At 39.6% G+C, this 18,357-nt stretch overlaps 1 non-coding gene across 1 annotated transcript; it reads right to left on the bottom strand.

Annotated features, from left to right (window-relative positions):
- Positions 1-7,310: 7,310 nt before the first annotated feature.
- Positions 7,311-7,417, bottom strand: LOC148553322 (small nucleolar RNA R71). The gene has a single exon (XR_015893892.1). It is a non-coding gene; the product is annotated as a small nucleolar RNA R71 (small nucleolar RNA).
- Between the last annotated feature and the right edge of the window lie 10,940 nt (positions 7,418-18,357).

Raw genomic sequence — 18,357 nt, 5'->3', positions numbered from 1 at the left:
ATTGATTCGTTGAGGAGGGTAGAATCTTGCTAAGAATTTGTTCACCAAATCCTCCCAAGTTGTCAAGCTCTCCCTTGGGAAGGATTCCAGCCACTTGGCTGCCTTGTCCCTGAGTGAGAAAGGAAATAAGAGCAGTCTATAGGCGTCGGGATGAACACCATTAGATTTCACTGTGTCACATATTCTCAGGAAGGTGGTCAAATGTTGATTGGGGTCTTCTTGAACACCTCCTCCAAACGAACAGTTGTTCTGAACAAGGGTGATGAGCTGTGGTTTAAGTTCAAAGTTGTTGGCATGGATTGTTGGCTTTTGGATGCTACTTCCACAATTTCCTGGGTTTGGATTGATGTAAGAGCCCAAAACTCTTCTATCCTCCCCAGCATGATTTGCTCCACCTCCTCTGCCATGGTTGTGAGTCTCTTCTTCATGATGATTTTCCATGTTTTCTTCCATGTTTGGTTCAAAGTATTCCTCAAAGTGTTCCTCCTCTTCTTCAGCACCAACTACATGTTTTTCTTTTGCCTCCCTCCTTAGTCTAAGGAAGGTTCTCTCAGGTTCAGAATCAAAGGAAGTTGAAGCCCCGCTTCTTCTCCCTGTCATACAACCAACAAGTACAAGCGAAGAAAATAGGTACAGGCAGTATTTGTGTCAGAGTTACTGTTAGTTGTGGGTGATGCAATATATCAAACAGTTAGTGGGTTAGCAAACAGAATTGAAAATAACAAAGAAAAACAAAAGAGTAGAGGGGGAAGGGAAGAAGTTTAACTAAAACAAAAAGTAAATCACTCAAACAGAAAATGAAATTCACAAAATAAAAATGCTCAATCTAGTGATCTTCCAATTTAATCATTGTTGATGCACAATCAATCCCCGGCAACAGCGCCATAAACTTGATGCACGGAAAACTTGTCTCTCAACAAATCTCCCTTCGGCAAGTGTACCGAATTTGTCATCAGGTAAAAACTCACAATAGAGTGAGGTCGAATCCCACAGGGATTGATTGATCAAGCAACTTTAATTAGAAGAATGTTCTAGTTGAGCGAATCCAGAATTTGGGTTGAGAGTTGCAGAAAATAAAATGGCGGGAATGTAAATAACAGAAAAGTAAATGCTAGAATTAAAGGACTGGAAGTAAATGACTGAAAATAAATTGTAAAATTGTAAATGGGAATGGGGGATTTGCTCATAAAAGTAAATGGCAGAAATTAAAGAGAATGGGTAAGATCAGAGATGGGGAGTTCATTGGGCTTAGGAGATGTTGCAATTCTCCGGATCAAGTTCATTTTCATCTCTTCCTCAATCAATGCACTCATTGATCTCCTTGGCAATCTTAAGTGATTGGATTACAATTTCTTGCAATTCAATCTCTCAAATCTTGATCAATAGCCAATTCCTTGGTCAATTGCTCATGAGAAGAGATAATGTATGGTCATTGATTATACCTCATGCATTTCCCAAATCAAGTGTTGAGAGGGTTATAGTCACATACCCATCCAAATCCAATTTGGTCCAGCATCAGAAAGCATTTCTAGCTTGATCTCTTCATTCCTCTTTCAAGGTTCAAAAGAGATCCAAGTTTGAATAGCTTCTCTTCCAAGATAACTACTCAATTGGATGAAGATCGAAAGCTTTCAAGTAAAATCAAGAGGAAAGATAGAAGAAGAATAATGAAAATTAGTATTGATTCATCAAATTACAACAGAGCTTCCTAACCCAATGAAAGGGGTTTAGTTGTTCATAGCTCTTGAAAATGAAAACAAAGATGGAGAATACATCATAAAACTAGAATTGCAAAGAAAGTAAAATACAGAGAGTAGTTTTCTTTTTCCAGCCTCCAGAACTCGTTTCTCAATTCAAAGCTACTCCTATATATACTACTCTTCTTAGCTTCTAGTGTGATTCTTCAAGTCTTTGGCCTTTGGATCTTGAGTTTGAAGCAGTTCCTTTCTTTATTTGGGCTTGGCTTTACTTGCAGAGAGAAAGTGCGAAGTGGGCGGAGACATTAGTTCAGGACGTTAGGGGTGTTAATATTTAGTGAGAATATAAGTTCGAGAACATTAGTGACACTTAACATTGTCACTAACGTTCCAATGCACCCCTTTGCCTCACGTTAAAACCCACGTTAACTAGGTTAACGTGGCTTTTAACGTTGCCTTGTTAACCTTTGAGAACGTTAGTGACACTCAACATTGTCACTAACGTTCCAGTGTGCCCCTTCTTGCTTCACGTTAAAGCCCACGTTAACTAGGTTAACGTGGCTTCTAACGTGGCCTTTGCCATCCTTTGAGAACGTTAGTGACATTCAACATTGTCACTAACGTTTCAATGTGCCCCTAGGTCTCACGTTAGAGTCCACGTTAACTAGGTTAACGTGGCTTCTAACGTGGCCATCATTAGCCATCCCAACGTTAGTGACAATGTTGAGTGTCACTAACGTTGGCTCATCCTTCATTCCTCATCGTTAGCTTCCACGTTAACCAAGTTAACGTGGAAGTTAACGTGACTCTTGGGGGTTGTGTGGTTGTTTCAACGTTAGTGACAATGTTGAGTGTCACTAACGTTGTCGACAACTCTTCATCCCTTACGTTAGCTCCCACGCTAACCAAGTTAACGTGGGAGTTAACGTGGTACTTTGCACCATAGGCCAACGTTAGTGACAATGTTGAGTGTCACTAACGTTGGCTTCTCTTCCCCCCTTAACGTTAGAGGCCACGTTAACTTGGTTAACGTGGCTTCTAACGTGGCCACTTATGAGTAATTGCCAACGTTAGTGACAATGTTAAGTGTCACTAACGTTGGCTCAACTTCTCTTCTCCACGTTAGAGTTCACGTTAACTTAGTTAAAATGACTCTCGAACGTGGGCATTGATGGCTTTTTGAGAGTGTTATTGACAATCACTTTTCTCATTAACCTTGCAAGTTACCTCCCCTTTTCTTGCTTCCTTTTGGTCCTGAAATCAAGCAATAAAGTGCATCAAAGCAAAATCCTCATGAAATTATGTAAAATGCACAATGTATGCTTGAATCAAGGCATAAGTGAATATCTACCCAAAACTAGCTTATTTCCTAAAGAAATGCATGAAACTAACCTAAAAACATTAAAGAAAAGGTCAGTGAAACTGGCCAAGATGCCCTGGCATCATATATGTCCATTTATGCCTTGTATTCATGTATTTATATGATTGAGGCCATTGACTCATTAGCTCAATTACCCAAATAGCCTACCTTTTACTCTCCATTGTTAGCCAATTTTGAGCTTACGCTTAACCCAATTGTTCTTTATTTTAGCACGTTACAAGCCTAAAGTGGAAAAAAATAAATGTCCTTTATTTGGATCTTTGATTAACTTAGGCTAGTGAGAGTGTTTATTATTCAAGTTTGGGGAGATTTGGGAACATTGGTTGGGATAAAAGGATATTTTGTATTTCTATATTTGGGAATTGGGTGCATAATCATGTATTAATCAAAACTTATACCTTATGCATTGATGTTTAGTTGGAAAAAAAAAAGAGCAAAAAAATGAGAAAAAAAAAGAAAAAGAAATAAATGTGAAAAAAGAAAAGAAAAGAAAAAAAAAATATATGGAAAAAGAAAGAAAAAAGAAAAGCAATAAAAAGGGGACAAAATGCCCCAAAGTAAAGTTCAATAAAAGTCAATGCATATGTGTGGTGATTAGAAAGAGAATGCATGAGTATGTGAAAAGTGAAGAATGGGTAGTTAGGTTAGCACCTAATTGTATAGGTTATTATATAGGTTAGGTGGGAAAGTCTAGGTTAATCAAAGATCCAAATTCTAGTCCACTTAACCATATACAATCCTACCTTGACCTTAGCCCCATTACAACCTATGAAAAGACCTCATGATGAATGTATGCCTGCATTGAATAATTGTTGATTGTTAGATGAAAAACAAATATTAGAAAGCATGATTAGGGGAGAATTGGGAGAATCGACCCTATACACTTGAGCGACTAGAGTGCAAACACTTCCGGTGAGGGTTCGATGCTCAATTCCTTGATTCCCGACTTTCATGAGCATTCTTCCTGCGAGTCTATTTGAACTTCATTTTTATACTTGAATTGGTAGGATTCATGCATCGTCATATGACCTTAGCCCTACCCGTTTATACATGATCTTGGAGGATTGATTTATTTTTGACCAAGTAGGTAGAGTCATTTTGCATTTAGTTGGATTCATTTAGAAACGATGCATATAGATAGGTTGCATTGAATAAATGTTCATATCCCTTGTTCCCTTCCTGGTTTTGCATGAGGACATGCTATGGTTTAACTGTGGGGAGGTTGATAAACCCCATTTTTAGGGTTTATCTTGTGTCGAATTTAGATAGTTTTATCATCTTTTCCCACATTTATTCAATGAAATAGCATGGTTTTGTAAATTCTCCTTTAATTGTGCTTAAGAGTGAAAACATCCTTTTTAGGTCTTAAAATAGCATAATTTAATTCACCTTAATTCCATTAGATGCCTTGATATGTTTTCTAAGTAATTTCAGATTTAGGAGGCAAAGATTGGATTGAGGGAATGAAGAAAAAGCATGTAGAAATGGAGAACTCATGAAGAAATGAAGGAATCGCAAAGCTGTCAAGCCCGACCTCTTCGCACTTAATCGATCATAACTTGAGCTACAGAGGTCTAAATGAGGCGGTTCTAGTTGCGTTGGAAAGCTAATATTTGGGGATTCAAAATGATATAAGATTTGTCATAGTTTTCTGCATACGAGAACACGCACATGCACTGTAAGCATACGCGTTGGTGATGGCACGTGATTCACTAATTGCAACTCGTGGCCAGCGATTTTCTGAAGCATTTTGGGCCCAATCCAACTCATTTCTGATTTTATTTAACCCAAAGATTGAAAGGGAATCAACATCTTTAGTCATAATTTAGTTTTAGAAGTAGTTAGAGTTAGTTTCTAAAGAGAGAAGCTCTCTCTTCTCTCTAGAATTAGAATTAGGTTAGATTAGAAATTCTTAGATCTAGGTTAATTTCATGCTTTGATTCACTCTTCCTTTTGTAAATCTTGTTCTTCTACATCTCTTCTCTCTAGTTTAGTATTTAATTCTTGTAATTCTCTACTTCGATGTTGATGCACTTTTGTTTCTCCTATTTTCCTTTTAATGCAATTCATGTTTTGATTTCCTTTATTGCTTAATTGAATTGTTGTTATTGATCTCCTTGCAATTGAGTAGTGTAGATTTACTTTTATTGCAATCTTATTATGCTTTTCCTTTTATGCCTTCCAAGTGTTTGATAAAATGCTTGGTTGGATTTTAGAGTAGAATTTTATGCTCTTGGCTTGGGATGGTAACTTAGGAACTCTTGAGCCACTAATGTCCAAGTAATTGATGATTGGGAGCCATTGACTCTAGTTCTCACTAATTGATTTGATGGAGAGCTAGGACTTATGGACTTGGATTGATATAGCTCATTTGACTTTCCTTTACTAGTTAGAGGATGATTTAATGGGATTGATCCTTGGCAATTCTCATGTTGTGGTTAGTGATAAGGATAGAGATCCTTGACCACCAAACCTTGCCAAGACCGTTTTGTCATTTAAATTTCATTGCCATTTACTTTTCTTGTTTCTCATCTAAAACCCCAAAAATATATAACTCATAACCAATAATAAGAACACTACCCTGCAATTCCTTTGAGAGACGACCCGAGGTTTAAATACTTCAGTTATTAGGATTATTAGAGGTTTGTTACTTGTGGAAAAAAATTTGTATGAAAAGAATTATTGTTGGTTTAGAAACTATACTTGCAACAAGATTTTATTAGTGAAATTCTATACCAACAATTTTTCGTTCATCAACAGTGCCCACAATTTGATCTTGGTATGTTGTACGTGTTCACTTTATCCGAGCTACATCTAGCTCGAGAGCAATCCTCCTCTTCTTGTCCTCTCTTATTGGTAGGACCACACCACGATGTACCTTACCCAGATTCTTCGTACGGATGTGAGACAGACTTAGATCTTGCTCAGTGCCTTCTTATTCCCACACTTTCGACCGAGCCCATGTCCGATGACCTTTGGGAGCACGAGACAGTAGCTACTCAGGCTGACTCTTCTGATGAATTCCCCACTTGGGTTGATCAGTTAGATGAGGACTCCGAGTCTGATAAGGAGCCTTTTCCCGAGGGGTTTTGGACCACTTTCCAAGAAGATGTTCGGAGATCACTCCAGAGATAGACATAGAGGATCCTCTACTCCCTTTGATGATTTGTAGAATTATTTTCCCTTGCTTTTGTAGTATTTTTTTAGAGGGATAAAACCTTTCTGTAGTTCGGTTCTAGTTTAGGGAACCCGTGTGAGGGTAGGGACTAATTTTCTTATTTTGTTTATGTATATATGCCTAGATGCATGATGCGCGGATATTTTATACGGTTTTTGGCATCATTTTCATATAGTTTTTAGCATGTTTTGTTTAATTTCTATTAAGTTTTTATAGGTTTTAGTGTTAAATTCACATTTTTGGATTCTACTTTGAGTTTGTGTGTTTTTATGCAATTTCAGGTATTTTCTGGCTAAAGTTGAGGAGCTAGAGCAAAAGTTAGCAAAAGTCTGATTCAGAGACAGAGAAAGCATTGCTGATGCTGTCCGGATCTGACCTCCTTGCACACGAAAGAACTTTTCTGGAGCTAACAAATTCCAAATGGAGCGTTTTCAACGGATATGGAAAGCTGACTTCCAGAGCTTTCTAGCAAGTCTATACTTTGCTCCATATTATAAGGCCCAAAACTGGAATTGAAAGAACTCTTTCACGTATTAGGCGAGCTCGGCATCAGTTAGCCTCTGAGGGTGGTGAAGTGATTGTTATCAATTCACCAGTCTCATCTGAGGGCAAATCTGAACCGCCATCTGAGGGAAAAATAAGCTCCTCTACTACTAATTTAGTTGATTTACGTGCAGGTAACATGGCAGCACCAAGGAGGATCACTCCCTAGGAGGCAGGAGCCCCAGATTTTACACTGCAACCGTATCAAGTGCGTCATCCAAATTTGGCTGCAGATTTTAAACTGAAGATTGCGCTAATCAACTTGATGCCTAAGTTTCATGGCTTACCTGCTCAGGAGCCTATCAAGCACCTCAGGGATTTTCAGACAGCCTGTTCTACTGTTAGGTGTCATAGTGCAAATAAAACTTCTATTCTGCTAACCACCTTCCCGTTTTCTCTTGAGGGAAAGGCGAGGGAGTGGTACTACTCCCAACCTGAAGTAACTGTTACCAACTGGGATACGCTCAGGAGAGAATTCTTGGAAAAATACTTTCCAGCTGAAGTTACAGACAGATTGAGAAAAGAGATTTTTTGTATCATTCAAGGTGAATCAGAGACTCTTTATGAGTACTGGGAGCGCTTCAAGAATCATCTGGACTCATGCCCACCACATGATTGACAAGTTGGTATTGATCAGCTACTTCACTCAAGGCATGAAGCCTCGGGATAAGACTACATTGGATGGTGCTAGTAATGGTTCCCTGAAAAAGTACAAGACTGCGGATAAAGCATAGCAACTGATCAGCGACCTAGCTGAGTCCACTCAGAATCACAGGCACAGGAATAGCCACTTAAAGGCTGTTGCAGAGGTTTCCTCTAGCAGTGAGACTACTGCCATCACACAGGCTATATGTGAAATGACCAACCTACTGAAGCAGATGCAATTAAATCAACAACAAACTCAGCCTCCCCCACCACAACAAAGCCAACAGTTGGTTCCCCAAAGAGTATGCAGAATTTGTGCTGATAATAGTCATTACACTGATGAGTGCCCGCAGCTCCAACAAGAAGACAACACCTTGGCAGCTACTCATAACTTCTATGACCGCCCGAATCAAGGATACAATCAACAAGGCGGCAACTACAACCAAGGTGGGAACTATAACCAAGGGTGGCAGGACAACTCCAACCAGGGCTGGAGAGATAATTCCAACCATGGCTGTAGGGACAACTATAACAGAGGAGGCAGAGACAACCAGGGAAATCAGAGGTGGAATAACAATAACAATCAACAGAACCGAAATCACCAGAACCATTCCTATCAATAGTAGAATCCTAACCAGCCTTACAGAGCACCTCACCTTAGGCAGTCCCAAGGGCCCCAGCACAACCAACAACAGGTCCCTCAGATCACTTATCCTCCTTCCTCATCGAATGACGAGATGCTTCGTTCTCTTGCACAATGACAACAAGACATGCAGACTACACTGAACTCTACTTTAAATGGTCTGAATGCCACTTTACAAGCTCTCGTCTCCCGGATAGATTCATTATCTACTCCCACCAACCAGCCTTCAAGCTCCAGTGGAATTCCTTCTCAACCCTTACCTAACCCCAAGGGTGGTATCAATACCATCACTTTGAGGTCCGGAACCACACTACAAGAGAAGAAATCATGAAGAGCCAAGCCCACCAGAACACGCCCCAGTTGAGGACGTGGTAGAAGTGAAGGATGTTGAAGAGGAAGACGAAGTACAAGACATGGTTGAAGAAGAAGTAGCTCAGCCAAGGAATAGAGCACCAAAGGTCGCAGAAGCTGTAAGTGGCGCCATTCCTATTCCATTTCCACACCTTGCCAGGAAGTCCAGGAAGTAGATGGAACTTGATCCCAAAATGGTAGAAATTTTTAAAAAGGTTGAGGTAACTGTTCCCCTTTCTGATGTTATTCAACAAGTACCTAAATATGCAAAGTTTCTGAAGGATTTATGCATACAAAAAGATAAAATTAATGAATTAGAAACTATTTCTTTAGGTAGTTCTATATCTATTTTAATGGGAGGTATACTTGAAAAATATAGTGATCCAAGTCCATGCATGGTTAACTGTACCATTAGGGGTGTAATATTTTTTGACTGCATGTGTGATTTATGAGCGTGCGTAAGTATTATGCCATTGTCTATATATGATGCTTTGAGGCTCCCTCCCTTAAAAGGGTCGGTAGCTCGTTTTGTATTAGCAGATAAAAGCATTATTACAGTGGTTGGAATTGTTGAAGACGTGCTGGTGAGCATTAAGGGGCTCACATTTCCCATTGATTTCTATATCTTAGAGATGCCCCCTAATGATTCAGGAAGACCATCATCAATCCTGCTTCGAAGGCCATTCCTGAAACTTCAAAGTTCAAGCTAGATGCATTCTCAGGAACTTACTCCTTCGAGATAGATGGCAGAGCAGTGAGTTTCAGTTTAAATGAAGCTATGAAGCACCCTCCAGAGGATCATTCTATCTTCCAGTGCGACATCATTGATGAAATTGTAGCTGTAGTTCACCAAGAAGAAGTAGAAGAGAGGCACATGGAGCAAGATCCAAGTGTGGAGACACCCTCTGAACACAATGAGGACACTTTGCCATTATCACTAGCTCTAGATGATCTAGAGCCTAGCCATGAGCAAAAATTGGAATTAAAACCCCTCCCACCCCACCTCAAGTATGCTTACCTTGAGGATAATCAGAAGCTCCCAGTTATCATTGCAAGGGAACTCACTTTCCAACAAGAGGAGCAACTGCTTAATGTGATGAAAAGACACAAGAAAGCAATTGGGTAGAGCTTGGCGGATATAGTAGGCATCAGCCCTCAAGTTTGTGAGCATAGAATATTCTTGGAAGAGGGAGCAACGCCTGTCCGTCAACCCCAAAGAATATTGAATCCCACCATCTTAGAAGTTGTCAAGAAAGAAGTGACCAGGCTACTTGAAGCTGATATCATCTACCCAATCTCAGACAGTGAATGGGTCAGTCTAGTACAAGTGGTGCCCAAGAAATCTGGCATCACAACAGTGAAGAATGAGCATGGAGAGCTCCTCACAACTAGAGTGCAGAATTCATGGAGAGTTTGTATTGATTACATGCGTCTCAATCAAGCTACTCGCAAGGATCACTACCCCTTGCCATTTATTGATCAGATGCTTGATCGCCTGTCAGGTAAATCCCATTACTGATTTTAATATTTTTATACAGGCTATTTTCAAATTCATATAGCTCCTGAAGATCAGGAAAAGACTACTTTTACATGTCCCTTTGGAACGTATGCATATAAGAGGATGCCTTTTGGCTTATGTAATGCACCGGCTACTTTCCAAAGATGCATGATGAGTATCTTTTCAGATCTTATTGAGAGTTGTATGGAAGTTTTTATGGATGATTTTAGCGTATATGGTGATTCCTTTAACCTTTGCTTGGATAATTTAGATAGAGTATTAGACAGGTGTGTTAGTTCAAACCTTGTATTGAATTTTGAAAAATATCATTTTATGATAAAACAAGGGATTGTTCTAGGACATGTTGTTTCTAATACTGGAATTTCTGTAGATCTAGAAAAGGTAGATGTCATTTGTAGTTTACCTTACCCCTCCTCCGTGAGGAAAGTCCGTTCGCTCCTTGGTCATGCAGGTTTTTACCGTAGATTTATTAAGGACTTCAATAAGGTAGCATTACCTTTATCCAGACTGCTGCCGAAAGATGTTGAGTTCGAATTCAGTGAGGATTGCATGCAAGCATTTGATAAGCTGAAGATCGCCCTGACTCAAGCTCCGATTGTGAGAGGACCAGACTGGAGCCAGCCTTTTGAGATTATGTGTGATGCCTCCAACCATGCAGTAGGAGCAGCGCTGGCTCAGTGCGAAGGTAAGAATCCTTTTGTAATTACTTATCTGTCTAAGACCTTAGACGCTGCTCACTCTAATTACACCACCACTGAAAAAGAGCTTCTGGCTATTGTTTTCGCTCTGGATAAATTCCGAGCCTGTTTACTTGGTACTAAGGTGGTAGTGTACTCAGACCATGCAGCTCTAAAGTATTTATTAGCTAAAGAAGAGTCTAAACCAAGGCTAATACGTTGGATATTTCTGCTGCAAGAATTTGATTTAGAAATTAAGGATATGAGTGGTAGCCAAAATTTAGTGGCAGACCACTTGAGTCGCCTTGAGCACATTAAGGATGACTCCGCTCCTATCAATGATGCTTTTCCATTTGATAGCTTGCACGTAGTATCTGAAGTAGTTCCTTGGTATGCACCTGTAGCTAATTATCTAGTTAGCCACACTTTCCCTCCCAATTTTAATAAGCATCAAAGAGACAAGTTGAAAAGCGAGTCCAAATATTATATATGGGATGACCCATATTTATGGAGGTATGGTGCTGACCAGGTAATTAGAAGGTGTATGCCCCAATCAGAATTCTAGTCCATTTTAGAGGCCTGCCACCCCTCTGAGAGTGGTGGACATTTTGGCTCTCAAAGAACAGCTAGAAAAATTCTAGACTGTGGATTCTGGTGGCCTACTCTTTTTAAAGATGCAGCTATTTTTTGTAAATCGTGCCCCCCATGCCAAAGGTTTGGTAATATATCCAAGAGGGATGATATGCCCCAGCAGATTTTGCTATTCTATAAAATTTTTTATGTTTGGGCCATTGACTTCATGGGTCCATTTCCAAACTCCAATGGTTATCTTTATATACTGTTAGCTGTAGATTATGTTTCTAAATGGGTGGAAGCAATTCCTACCCGTACTGATGATGCTAAAACTATTGTTTCCTTTGTTAGAAACCATATTATCTGTCACTTTGGATCACCACAAGCAATCGTGAGTGATCAAGGCACTCATTTTTGTAACAGGAGATTAGCAGGACTACTGAAGAAGGATGGGATAGTTCACAAAATAGCAACAGCTTATCATCCCCAGACCAATGGACAAGCAGAGGTATCTAACAGAGAAATAAAGTGTATTATGGAGAAGATATTAAAGCCTCATAGGAAGGACTGGAGCACCAGACTTGTTGATGCGCTCTGGGCATATCAGACAGCGTACAAGACACCCATTGGGATGAGCCCCTTCTGCTTAGCGTACGGAAAGGCTTGCCACCTTCCAGTAGAGGTGGAACACAAGGCTTTCTGGGAATGAGGGAGTGCAACATGGGATTTGAGAACGCTGGCGCTGAAAAAAAGCTGCAATTAGCAGAACTGGAGACCCTTCGACTCGAAGCTTATGACAAGGCCAGATTATACAAAGAGAAGATGAAGGCTGTGCATGACAAGCATATTAAGAGAAGAGAGTTCAGACCTGGAGATCTGGTTCTCCTTTACAACTCCAGGCTAAGACTCATGCCAGGAAAGCTGAGATCCAGATGGGAAGGTCCCTATAGAGTAGAGAACGCAGAGCCATATGGAGTCTTCCACCTGAGTCATCCTTCAAGCCACAATTTTATCAAGGTCAATGGACATTGCCTAAAGTTTTATCATGGTGAGAAGATGAAAGAACACAAAGAGCTAGAAGTCTTCCTCTTGGAGGACCCACCAACATAAGCAGAATGAGCTTGAAGACTGTCCAACTTAAGGACGTAAAAGTAAAGTGCTAGGTGGGAGACAATCCACCATGGTATGATCGTTTCTTCTCACTCCTAGTTTGTTTTATTTTACTTTTCATAGTGGTCATTCATAATTTCAACATATTTATTTTGCATTCTGCATAAAAAAAAGCAGCACATGACGCGCAAGCGTCGCTGACTCGTACGGGTCATATGTGCGTGCGTAACAAAGGGGAATTGAACAGAGAGTTGCGCGGGAGCAGGGTTGGAAGTGTGCCTTAGGCACAAACATACCCACGCATACGCATCCCTGATGTGTACGCGTTGCTTGCGAAACCCCCAGCCCACGCGTACGCGTCGCTCATGCGTACGCGTGACCTTGCTATTCGGTGTAAAAATATGTATAGATAGAAAGTTGTGATGGTCTGGTGCTGAAAGTGGGCTAGAAGCACAAGCCATGTCACACGTATGCATCCCTGACGCGTATGCGTCATTTTCCCATCCAGCCCATCCACGCGTGCGCATCCTTCACGTGTACGCGTCGTTTAAATTTTTGGCAACTGTGCGTATGGGACAGAGAGTTGCGCGTGCGCGAGGCTGCCTCCGCGCCAATTGCACAACCCATGTCACGCGTCCGCGTCCCTGACGCGTTCGTGTCGCTCGAAATTAGCACGATCCACGCATCCGCATGCACCACAATTTAACTAGTTCTGCGCCAGAATTCTTATCTTTTCTCCCCCAATCCTAATTCTTTCTTCTCCCTTCTTTCTTCTTTATTCTTCCCTACTTTCTACTACTTTCTCCCTCCTTCTTCATCTTCTTCATCAAGGTTCTTTTCTTCTTTCCCTTTTTACTTTTCCATTATTCATTTAATTTATGGTTTCTTCTTCTTTTTCTTTTTAATTTCATTATCTATGTCTTCTTTTTCTTTCTTTTTATTTTTGCATTATTTTACTTGGTGTTAGAAATCTAATTGGGTAATGGTTTTCTTCCATAATTGCTTGTGGCTTATTAAAGGAATTGTTTGACAATTAATATTAATTCATAGGGTTACTTGCATGTTCAAATTTAATACTTTCAATAACATATTTACTATGCATGCTAAGTGTTTGTGAAAAAGCCCGTATGGCATTATGCATTTTTAAATTATTCTATCCTTCTACTCTAATGCCTGTTTTTCACAAAATCCTTTAAATATTTTATTAATTCAATATAATTGTCAACACAAACATAATTGTTAGTTTGTTACATTTGATAATCAAATTTGGCAATTAATGCTTGATCTATGCTACTCATGCCTTTGCCGGCATGCTAATAAACATCTTGTATATACTTGCCATAATATGCACTTGCTATATTTCCAGTGATGAACTGATCACATGTAGTCGCGACCATGTGTTAACGTCATCCTTCTCTACCTTGGCATTGATTATCACTTGTACCATCATCTTCCTTGCTTTAACCCTTAGCTTTACATGTTACTTTCCTTTTCCCTTTTCAGGATGGCCACCAAGAAGGGTAAAGAGAAAGCTGCTCCCAAACCACGGGCAAAGAGAGGAACAAAAAGAGCGCCGACTACGGAAACATCCTCAACAGCAGTCAAACCAACAACAAAGAGGGTCAAGAGGATCATTAAGGTCAATGAAACAGAGAAAGCCTTTCAAGCAAGGGACATTTCCAATCCAGGCTGAGCGGAACTATAACAATGAGCACCTACTCACCCTCTCGACCCACATTATTGATTTCATGGAGCCCCAGATTGAGCGCAGACAATGGGATTCTTACGGAGACAGCCACGACAGTTTAATCTCTCATGGGTAGTTAAATTCTACTCCAATTTTCACATGCCACCCATGCAGTCTGTTTATGTCCGTCAGAAGCAAGTCCCGATGACTAAAGAGGTCATTCAGCGAGTTTTGGATCTTTCCCCTGCTCTAGAAGGATTGGACGCATTCCAAGAAGCCTCCTTTAAGCGCCAGACATACCAATTTGACCGGGACACCGTTCTCAGAGTTATAGCACAACCTGGCAGCAAATGGATATATGGATACCATTGATCCTGACCTAAGGTCATATTGGCTTTAGCACTCACCTTGGAGGATCGAGTATGGGCACGGATTATGTCCCATTACGTCTTTCCGAGCACTCACAGGTCCTCCTTCACTGCAGACATGGCTATTCTCCTCTGGTGTATCCTTACAGACCAGCCTCTCAATCTACCAAGACACCTCCGGCATGCCATGGGACACGTACAGATTGAAGACAACCTACCCTTCCCCGCCTTGGTTTCAGATCTAGTCTCAGCACCCGAGTCTTCTACAGAGCTGGGGACACCAAGGCCATGATTCCACGGGATGATCAGTATGTTCCTAACGGGAAGTACATCAGACCCCCAGCAGCCACTACCAGCCGGCCTGCAGAACCAGTCGAAGATATTCCTTCTCCTTCCACATCACAAGAACCTTCAACAAATCAACTGCTCCTACAGATACTTGAGAGGTTGCATGGGCTTGACAGGCAGGCAAAGCGAATAGAGTGCCGTAACAAGCAGCGATTTACATACCTCAATGAGCTGATTGTTGGCAACCACCCACCTGAAGAAGACCCAGACACTCCAGACTCCACTTCGTCTTCTAGCACAGGAAGTGATGCATGGCAGAAGTTAACCAATTAAGAGATTTTATATAAAAGGATAGCGTTGCACGTATAGCTCTTAACCATCTAAGATCCGCCTCACCAATTTAAAAAGGGTTGTCACGAATTTTAGAAATAAAAATACTGGGAGTATGAGTCCCAGGTCGTCTCCCAACGAGTTGCAGGAAAGAGTGCTAATTTATTAATCAAAAAATTTCCAGAAAGTTTAAGTTGGATAATGAGTAATTAAAAGTAATTATAAATTAAAGCTATTAACTAAGAATTATTATTAATATTAAAAGGTCTTGACTGGGGAAATAATTAATTGGAAGTTCTATCCTTGTTGGAATCTTCTCAAGTGTAGTGTAAAGAGGTTGTTGTTTTCACTTGGTTAACCCTTACTAAATAAGGGAGAGTATAGTGATTGAACTAACTCTTACCCGCAATTCCTAGTCCTCTCCCTTGGGAAGTCTAGTGTTAGTAGGTACAGAATTAGCCTACAACGTCCAATGTAACTAAACACTTGAGCATTCCAACTCAAGTGTCTCCTCTTAATTAACCCCCATGTCAAGTGGAATTTCTACTCCATTGACATGAATTTAATAATCATAAAAATATAAGAAGACATAATTGAATAGAATAAAATAGAGAGATTTAAAATTAATTAAAAATAAAAGTAACTCTATATATTAATAAACTCAAAACGTAACATACTTAATTGAATAGAGTCAATAATCAACTGAAAGTAGTGTCTTTATGGAGGTAATGGCTCTTCAACATCCACAATCCAAAACAAAAGCATAAACTATCAATGTAACACTAATCTAGATTCAGATCTAAAACTAAAGTAATCCTAATGTGATGAATCTGAATGTGTGTGGATGCGTCTTGAGACTCTGCATGTTTCCTCGCTTTATTCTGTGTTTCTGGGCCAAAAATTAGGTTAAAATGCGGCCCCAAAAATCACCCCCAGTGTATTCTGTAATTTCTACAGATCGCGCAGGTCACGCGTACGCGTCGTCTATACGTTCACGTCATTCAGCATTTTTTCTTGCCACGCGTTTGCATCGTCTACGTGTTCGCGTCATTTGTGCAGACTCCAATCCACGCGTTTGTGTCCGGCACACGTTCGCGTCACTGCGATTTCTCCATTTCGCGCGTTCGCGTGAGCCATGCACTCGCGTCAGTGTTCACTGGTCATCTCCTTAGTTTCTTGTGTTCCTTCTATTTTTGTAAGCTTCATCTCCATTCTCTAAGCCATTCCTGCCCTATGGAGCTTGAAACACTTAACACATAGATCACGACCCTGAATAGTATAAAGGAGGATAGAAATACATAATTAAAAGGTCTCTAGGAAGCAAATTTTCAACCATGGAACAATTTTGGGAAGGAATTGTAAATACATGCTAATCATATGAATAAGTGGGTAAAGATTTGATAAAAGCACACAATTAAACACAATATAAATCATAAAATAATGGTTTATCAACCTCCCCACACTTAAACATTAGCATGTGCTCATGCTTAGTTGAAGGAGACAAAATAAATGAGTAGGGAAATACAAAACTCATGAAATGCAATGCAACCTATATATATGAATGCAACTATATGATTCTTGTTTACTTGGTTAAAATAAATAAGCTCTTCAAGACAAACATAAATTTAATTTTCACTAACTCAATTTATATAGTAAAAACAGGTAACATTGTAAGAAGACAGCTGATGAAAGTAGGGAACATAGAATTAAACACTGAACCCTCACTGATGATGTATGTGCACTCTAGTCTCTTAAGTGTATAGGGTAATCACTCTTTTCTTCTCTAATCCTGCTTTCTAAATTTTGTTCTTCACCTAACTAATCCACAATATTTAATATATCAATGTTAAACATCATGAGGTCTTTTTAAGGTTGTATTAGGGCTAAGGTAAGGGTAAGGGTATATATATATATGGCTAAGTGAGCTATAAATTGAATCTTTGACTAACCTAAGCTTTCACCTGACATACATATACTCTATATAACTCTAGAATCATGCCTAGCCACCCAAAAATTCCCACTTGCATTATATACTCATGCATCAACCTTCTTTTAATTTTTATCACATATGCATTGATTTTTGAACTTAGCTAAACTTAGAATTGGGGTAATTTTGTCCCCTTATTTATTTATTTATTTATTTATTAAATATATTTGGATTTTTTTGAACATGAAAATAAACATAGCTTATCAATGCACATGGATTTTTAATTTTTTTGTAGTTTCACATGAGTAGGCACCCAAATTCCCATTATTTTATCATGAAACATTCCCTTATTAATCCTTGTTCCCACAATTCTTCCATACTTAATTAACACACAATTTCTATCTTAAGCTAACCAAAGATTCAATTGGGGTATTTAATTATTTTTTCGCTTAAGGCTAGTAATGTGGTAAAATATAGAACAATTGGGATAAAAAGGCTCAAAGTGGCTAACAAAGGTAGTTTAAAGGGTAGGCTTATTTGGGATAAGTGAGCTAAAATCAAATGATAGCCTCAATCATATGCATGCATATAACACATGAAACATTGAACATATAGGATAAAACAAAATAAAGATTACAATCATAGAGAAGTGAACACACAAGAATAAAATATTTGTGGTTAAATAATGTAACCATATAATTAAGCTCAAATCTCACAGGTTGTGTGTTTTTAACTTTTTAAACTATGTTCCAATTACAATCTTAAAACAAGTCTTAACAATAAAAGTTTTGATTTATGTTAGTGAAATTTCTCAAAAATAGGGTCTTAGAAGAAACTTATTATCTTCAATCAAGTAGAACATGCATGCAACTAATTATTACTATGCAATCTATCCTATTCTACAAACAAAAAATTGACTAAATATCCTATTTTATTGGTGTTAGGGAAAAGAAATTACCTCCTGAAGTCAGGTATTGATCGACCTCCCCACACTTAAGGATTTGCACCGTCCTCGGTGCCATCTGTCAGGAACAAAGGGGGGTTGGTAGCAGCATCTCCACCATCGGGACCGTTGTGGCTCCTTGTGCTGGTAAATAAAGTGGTGTCCGGGGTGTCTGGGTCTTTGTCAGGTCTGTATTTTCCCATAAATAGCTCCTTAATGTAAGTGAATTGGCGCTGGTTACGGCGCTCTCTTAGCTTTGCTTTGTGTTCCTACCGATCCAACCTTTCAAGTATTTGATGGAACAATTGGTTTGTTGTAGGTGCTTGTGGTGTGAAAGAAGAGGGGATGTCTTCTGCTGGTTCTGTGCTCCGGTTGATAGTGGCAGCTGGAGGTCTGATATACTTCCCGTTAGGGATGTATTGATCATCTCGTGGGATCATGGTCTTGGTATCCCCAGCTCTATAGGAGACTCCGGCTGCTGAGACTAGATCTGAAAC

The sequence above is a fragment of the Arachis ipaensis genome, chromosome B7, assembly GCF_059453495.1.
Source record: "Arachis ipaensis isolate K30076 ecotype BB chromosome B7, ASM5945349v1, whole genome shotgun sequence".
Classification (NCBI taxonomy): domain Eukaryota; kingdom Viridiplantae; phylum Streptophyta; class Magnoliopsida; order Fabales; family Fabaceae; genus Arachis; species Arachis ipaensis.
The sequence above is the reverse complement of the archived record's forward strand: the minus strand, read 5'-3'. Positions and strand labels throughout refer to the sequence as shown.